Source organism: Trichechus manatus, unplaced genomic scaffold, assembly GCF_000243295.1.
Source record: "Trichechus manatus latirostris isolate Lorelei unplaced genomic scaffold, TriManLat1.0 scaffold00093, whole genome shotgun sequence".
Lineage (NCBI taxonomy): Eukaryota > Metazoa > Chordata > Mammalia > Sirenia > Trichechidae > Trichechus > Trichechus manatus.
In genome coordinates this window covers 5,024,748-5,031,919 of record NW_004444029.1, presented here as the reverse complement: position 1 = coordinate 5,031,919, position 7,172 = coordinate 5,024,748, and the positions used below count along the sequence as shown (strand labels likewise).

At 42.7% G+C, this 7,172-nt stretch overlaps 1 pseudogene; it reads right to left on the bottom strand.

Moving 5' to 3' along the window:
* Positions 1-4,349: 4,349 nt before the first annotated feature.
* On the bottom strand, positions 4,350-5,282 carry LOC101356325 (olfactory receptor 2F1-like; annotated as a pseudogene).
* Positions 5,283-7,172: the final 1,890 nt, after the last annotated feature.

The window sequence follows — 7,172 nt, the reverse complement described above, 5'->3', positions numbered from 1 at the left end:
CTGCAATAGACCCCTTTAAAGTGTTGAAAAGCAAAGATGTCACTTTGAGGACTAAAATGCTCCTGACCCAGAAGTTCTATTTAGTCTTTAAAAAAAATTCCAGTTCTCTCATCATATTAATGTTTTTCTGTATATCCTAGATCGTATGAAGCTTGTTCATAATAGCTATTTTAAAGTATTTATCTGCTAACCTCATCATTCCTGTCATTTCTGGGTCTGTTTGTTGACTGATTTGTTCCAGGTTATGAGTCACATTTTTCTGTTTCTTCGTATGTCTAGTAATTTTTGATTGGATGTTGGGAAGTGTCCAATATTAAAGCACCCTTTAAATACTTTGAATCACTCTTTAAAAAGACAAGGGTCAAAAGACCTAAATTCTAAGAACTCAAACAATCATTTTCTAAATTGACTTTTTGGTGTATAGTTCCATGAGTTTCACAAAAATCATTTTGATTGAGCTAGTATCACAGTTTTGCTCAAATTTATAATAAAATATTATCAAAATTTTATGTACATTTTAAAGTGGATCCATTACCTAATCACGTTGTATTGACTTTGCCAAATTTATAAGATACAATGTATTTTTATGCAAATAATGTATGCCTTCTACGTTTGTTTGCCAATCGCTCCCTCCCTCCTCGAGGTATTTTCCTAAGCTCTACTATGCCAATTTTTTTTTACATGCTGCTGTAAAAAAAAATTGGCATATCGGCGCTTACAAAAATACTTCACAGGGGGAAGGAGTGGTTGGCAAACAAACATAAAAGGCACATTATTTGCATAAAAATGTGGTAGGTTATTTAAAATTTTTCTATTTTAAATTACATATGCTTTCATGAAAAATTGTTACTCATAGTTCATAGTTAATTTGATGTTGAGATCTTAGGCAGATACTCAAATTCATGTGACAATATCTTTTTCTAAAAAACTGTTATTAGCTTTATAATGGTGGTCTTTATGATACGGTTTTCAGTAATTAACTATAGGAGGAAACATTAGAACAATTTAGTAAACATCTTGAAATGAATCTGCTTTGAGGAAACATTTTTTAAAAAATTGTGGTAAAAATATATATAACAAAACATTTGCAATTTCAACATTTCTTACATGTACAATTCAATGAAATCAATTATATTCATCATGTTGTGCAAACATCACCACTATTTGTCTCCAGATTTTTCCATTGCCCTTAAGAGAAACTCAGTGCCCCTCAAATAATAACTTCCCTTTACCCCCTCTCTCCCACTCATGGTAACCACTAATAAACTCTGGTCTTTATGCATTTGCCTGTTCTAGCTATTTCATATAAATGGGATTATACAGTATTTGTTCTTTTGTGCCCGACTTATTTCACTCAGCATAATGTTTTCAAGGTTCATCCCTGTTGTAGCATGTACTAGAACTTCATTTCTCTTTACGGCTGAATAATATTCCATCATATAGATAGGTCACATTTTGTTTATTCATTCATCTGTTGGTGTATATTTAGGTTGTTTCCACCTTTTAGCTATTGTGACTAGTACAGCAATGAACATTGGTGCACAAGAGAAAAGTTTTAATTCAAGATGAGATGCAAGTATTATGAATTTTAAGATAGTGGATAAAACTTTTCTATTAAAATTTTTTATCTTACTATATTGTTATATTATTGCTTTAAAAACTGAAACATGCAAATACAGTAGGTACATAGCTGTTTAAAGTTCAAGGGGAATAGAGCCCAGTGAAGATATCCTACATCCAAGACTGTGGGTTGACTAAATGGCGGCTCCAGTCCTCACTAACTTGTTCATCTTTACTGACATTGTATTTATGGCTCCCTCTGGGTTGGACCCTAGAGAATAATCTATCCAATAGTTTTAAAGGGCAGCTATCTGCTAACCAAAGGTCAGCAGTTTGAATCCACTAGCCGGTCCACCAGAGAAATGTGTGGCAGTCTGCTTCTGTAAAGATTACATCCTTGGAATCCCTATGGGGCAGTTCTACTCTGTCCGACAGAGTTGCTATGAGTCAGAATTGACTCGACAGCAGTGGGTTTCGTTTTTGGTTTTATTTGGTCTCCTATGTTACAAGCATTCTATGTAAAATAATGCTTTAATTTCTTGTTTAATAAATTGGAAGTCTGGACTTCTTAGTTTAGTGTTTTATACGAAAAATCAGGTGGACTTTAGACATCACTATTCAGTGACTGAGCGCTCTTATTCTGCTTATCATCTTAATGGCAAAATTAATCAAGAATAACATGAGATAATTCCTGCCTGAAGCCTGTGATCAAATCCAGCTCTGAACTGTGTTTTATGAGCTCATTATGGAAACTTCTTATTGATTCTTTCCTAGAATCTGCTCTGTTAACACCACCTTAAGGATCACTCCACTCGGAAAGGTCTTGAAGGACAAAAAGATTATTTCCAGTGGTGTTAAATTGGGACATATTTTAACCCCTCTTCCCCCCTCTTTTTAAACCTGCGACTTAATGAGCTGATGTCTCTTTGGATAAGCTAGATATATGTACTACTGCCATGGAGAATAGAAATGTAAGTATTATTTTACACACAAAAGGGATGCTTTCATTGTATTTCATGTCTTAATAGACCATCTTCCCTGCTATGTAGTTATTTAATGAAGGATTGTAGCTCAACCAGTGTAAAACCAGGGTCGTTCCTTTTGGTTGACCTCATTCAACTTTTAATTGGTTTTATCAAAAAACCTCATGCGCCAAGTTTGCCCACTCAATTATTTTGGTGACTGTTTTGTAACCAGGCTGTGTTAGAAGGTATGTTATGATGTTACGTTGCTCACAGGTGTTCCAGAGATGTGTGAGGAGAAATAAAAGTAAATACATCAAATTATAAATGCTTCCAATTTGTTCTTCCTCACTATCTAAGGAGGAAAATTCTTGCTCCTGAGTTTTCTTTGCTGTACAAAATGCAGACGCTGGGCAGAAGTGGGGCAACAACCCAAACCTGGAGGCTTTGGTTGGGGGAGAGGACTTTGGGAGGGGCTGGAGAAAGGAAGAGATGACTTGTCTAAAAATGAAAATTAAAAAGTTTTGCTGGAAATTTTAAAAGGAGCTCCAGTCCCTTCTCCCCAGCTTTTTGGCATTTTCTTAACAGATTGAATACAAGTTTGAATCTTTCTCAATTTATGTTTTTCTGTTTTGTGAGCAAGACAAACCAGAGATGAGTAATGTTTAGATAGGAGATGCTTTATTGTGATTTGTAAGAGTCTTTTTAAACATCATTCGGGATGAAATTATCACTGTTTGGCTGGTGTGGGATGTTTAGTTCTCAAGCCCCTATTTGTATGCTAGAAGAGTAGGCAAGTTTTACTGATGGAGAACTTTGATTCTCTCTTGGACTCCTCTCTGACCATGTGTGGCCTGGCCTTTGTTTAGCCAGGCATGGGTTCTGACCACATTGTGCAGTTAGACTGCTGGCCGGCCGTCTGCCCCACTACAAGCTTGAAAGGGAAATACACCCAGCAGCGTCAGTGGGACCGCACATGGCCCCATTGGCTCATCAGGGCCTTGGGGATCGATTCTAAGACTTTGACCCGAAACCCTTGTGTGAATTCCAGCCCCAATGCACTGGGTGAGGCCATATGTGAATCACATGGGTAACCTCTGCCCCTTTGGCCTCAGCCCTGTTTGATCCCATGGGCACAGTAGATTTTGCAACTTAATGACTTTTTTTCCTTTTCTCACTGATTGCAGAAAGCGTAGACACAGGCTCGCAGATTTTAGCAAGGAACAGATTCTCACGGCGTGAATTTTGGGCACTCCCTGACTCCTGACTTTATGTTGTTTTCTAATTCTGATATGCCAGCATGGCTTTTTCTTGTTTTCAGTTATTTTTAGCCTCCTTGTGGTGTGTATCTTTCCAAATTGTTTTAATTCCATATTTTGGATTAAGTCAGGGATCAAAAATAGAGTCCAGAGGGAGAAAAAAAAATTTTTCCATATAAAGAGCGCAGTGTAAACTGTGGCCCTCCCACCTCTCCTTTACTCACATTCATGAACACACTCACACTCTCACACACACTCATACACACATATACACACCACATATCCCACTACACACATACACACCACATGTACACACATACTCTCACACACATACACACTCACACAAATCATACTCACCACACACACTCACACATGCACACACACGCACACAAGTCTCATGCACACAACCTCACACACCCGCACACGTACACACATAGTCACGCACACTCACACACACTTACATGCACACACTCACACACACACTCACACGCACACACTCATGCACACGCCACACAGAGGCTGGCTCCAGTGCCCACGCCCTCACTACCACACTCATTTCCCAACATCCTTATGCAGAGCTCCCAACAAGGAGCCTGCTCAGGGCGGCCTTTACATCCTTGTTGCGCAGGCTGTAGATGAGAGGGTTCAGCATGGGTGTCACCACAGCGTAGAAGACCACCACCACCTTGTCCTGCTCCGCCAAGACAGCCGAGCGGGGTTACAGGTAGGTGAACAGGGCCATCCAGTAGGACATGAAGACCACAGCCAGGTGGGAGGCTCAGGTCCCAAAGGCCTTGCGGCACCCTGGCTGGAGGGAATCTGCAGGGTGGTGGCCATGATGTGGGTGTAAGAGAGCGACACCAGGCAGCAGGGCACCAGCAGCACCACGATGCTGGAGGCCACGATGACCACCTGGTTCAGGGTGATGTCCACACAGGCCAGGCAGACCAGCGCCAGTGTCTCACAGACCACGTGGTTGAGCACTGTTGTGCTCGCAGGTGGGCAGGTGCATAGCGATGGCTGTCTCCACAGCAGAATTAGCCAGGCCCACGAGCCAGCACACAGCCACCAGCACCATGCAGAGTCTTGGGCTCATCACAGCCATGTACCGCAGGGGGTCACAGATGGCCACATAGCGGTCATAGGCCATGGCAGCCAGCAGCAGGAACTCAGTGCCCCCGAGGGCCAGGGAGAAAAAGAGCTGGGCCCTGCACCGGGCAAAGGAGATGGTCTTCTTTTCCTGGAGGAAGTGCACCAGCATCTGGGGGACCCTGCTGGAGGTGTAGCAGATGTCCACCACGAAGAGGTGGCCCAGGAAGAAGTACATGGGCAGGTGGAGCCGTGCATCCAGCCCAATCAGGAGGATGATGAGCCCGTTTCCCAGCAGGATCAGCAGGTAGGCAGCCCCAAAGAGGACAAAGAGTCCAGCCTGGGCCTGCCAGTTCCTGGAGAGGCCAGTGAGGACAAAGTCACTCACCCAGGTCAGGTTGTCCCTCCTCATGGAGCAGGCAGGCCAGGCTGTGGGGGAGGAGAGGAGTTGGGGGGGGCAAGTGAAGGTCACACTCTAGGGGTCTGTGAGTAAACTGAGGCCCTTGGATTACACAATGGGGTAGAGCTGGAACTGGAATAGGTCCCCAAGCTCCTTCACCAAGGTGGTGAGGGGAGAATGCAGATGAGAAGACATTGGAGGAAGGTACTTTGGCTTTTCACTTTCAACTATGAGATTTTCAAAGACAAGGTCCCTGTCTTGGTCATCTTTTTATATTTAGGGCCTAGTTCCAGTTGAGACATTCATGGTTCAGTGGTAGAATTCTCACCTCCCATGAAGGATAACTAGGTTCGATTCCCAGCCAAGGCACTTCATGTGGAACCACTACCTATCTGTCAGTGGAGGCTTGTGTGTTGCTGTGATGCTGAACAGGTTTCAGCCTAGCTTCCAGACTGAGAGGGCCTAATAAGAAAGGCCTGATGATCTACTTCCAAAAAACCAGCCAATGAAAACCCTATGGATTACTGTGGTCCAATCTGCAACCGATCATGGAGATGGTGCAGGACTGGGCAGTGTTTTGCTCTGTTGTGCATGGGGTCACCATGAGTTGGGGGCCGGCTTGACTCCAGCTAACAACAACAGTTCTGATTGTAGGAGGTGACCTTAATGCAGAAAGAAAGACAGAGAGAGAGTGGTGGAGGAAAGGGAGAGAAAATGATAGAAGGAGGGAAAAAAAGAAAGTGAAAGAGAAAGAAAAATTAAGGAAGAAAGGTAAGAAAAAGGCAAAGGAGGGAAGAAAAGAGGAAAATAAGACAGAAAGGAAGGCAGAATCTGCACACCTGGGGAGCAGCGGGTAAAGTACCTCTTCAGACACTTGAAAACAAGTGAGATGCTCTGAGACTCCTGGGGCACCTTCCTGAAAGGCTGATTCAGCTGTTCTTCACGCCTGCAGGAGGGTCTGGGTGAGGTCTCTACTTGGAGAGAAGTCCCCTGCCATCATCCTCATTTTGCCCATCAGTCAGGTGGAGCTTAAATTCGTTAACAAATGTCTGGGCCTGGGGACCTGTCTAAACAAGAAAGAAGTGAATATGTAACCTGCTTCCTGGGTTTTTACTGTTTAACCAGGGACACAGATTAAATTAATAACAACAAAAAATTAACTAAGTGTAATTGTGCTAAGTGCTCTGAAGGAGAGGAACGAGGTCAGTGCTTGGCTAATTAAATTTGATGCTCTGTAATTAAATTACCACTGGAGTTATGCCCTCCTCAATAATGTGCAGTTTATAGAGTCAGCTGCAGACATTTGTTTAGACGTTTAAATAAATGGTTAACAAAATAATGTCATGAGAGCCTTTGGAAGTCAGTGATACAGGTGACTGCGGAGTATGAAGTAACGAAACCCAACGAGCCTTCCCAGGAGGTGGGATTCTCCTTTCTCAGCTGAGGTGGCCCTGGGTCAGCACCCTCCCAGCATGACGCCCAGTCCTCTATAAAAAGAGAATTAACATGTTGTCAGTTTTTCTTAATCGAAATGTAATCTCTGGACATGCTTCCACCTCTAAAAGTAATTCATTAGTTAATTCGTTAACTCAATTATTTGCAACATCTGTGAGTGTATCGGGCACCATGCTAGGGGTTGGGGGTACAATGGTTGTCTTGAGTAGCTAGGTGGTCAGTAGTGTGTTGACAGTGAGGTAGAGACAGGCTGGAAGGAATCCCTGGGTGGTGCGAATGGTTAATATCTTTAGCTGCTAACCAAAAGGTTGGAGATTCCAGTCCACCTGGAGATGCCTCAAAAGAAAGACGTATACAACGCAATCCCAATCCAGATACCAACAACATTCTTCAAAGAGATGGAAAAACTAATCATTAACTTTATATGGAAAGGGAAGAAGCCCCGAA